The sequence below is a fragment of the Aptenodytes forsteri genome, unplaced genomic scaffold, assembly GCF_000699145.1.
Source record: "Aptenodytes forsteri isolate BGI_AS27 unplaced genomic scaffold, ASM69914v1 Scaffold112, whole genome shotgun sequence".
NCBI classification, from domain to species: Eukaryota; Metazoa; Chordata; class Aves; order Sphenisciformes; family Spheniscidae; genus Aptenodytes; species Aptenodytes forsteri.
The window spans coordinates 2218360-2218567 of record NW_008794883.1 but is presented as its reverse complement, the minus strand read 5'-3'; positions in this window follow the sequence as shown (position 1 = coordinate 2218567).

Genomic DNA, 208 nt, shown 5'->3' with positions numbered 1-208 from the left:
GCCGCCGCGGGCCGCGGGCTGGAGCGGGGCGGCAGGCGGGAATCCCGCCCCCGACATGCGGCGCGACTGTTGTCTCCTCATGACAGCGGGGGGGAGACGACGACACGTGCAGAGCGGGTCCGGTGCGTCGCTATTTCTGGCGTATCCTGCATTTTGAGCTGGCAGATTTGTGAATGTGAAAGACCTGGCTCGTAGAAAGGGAAGGCCA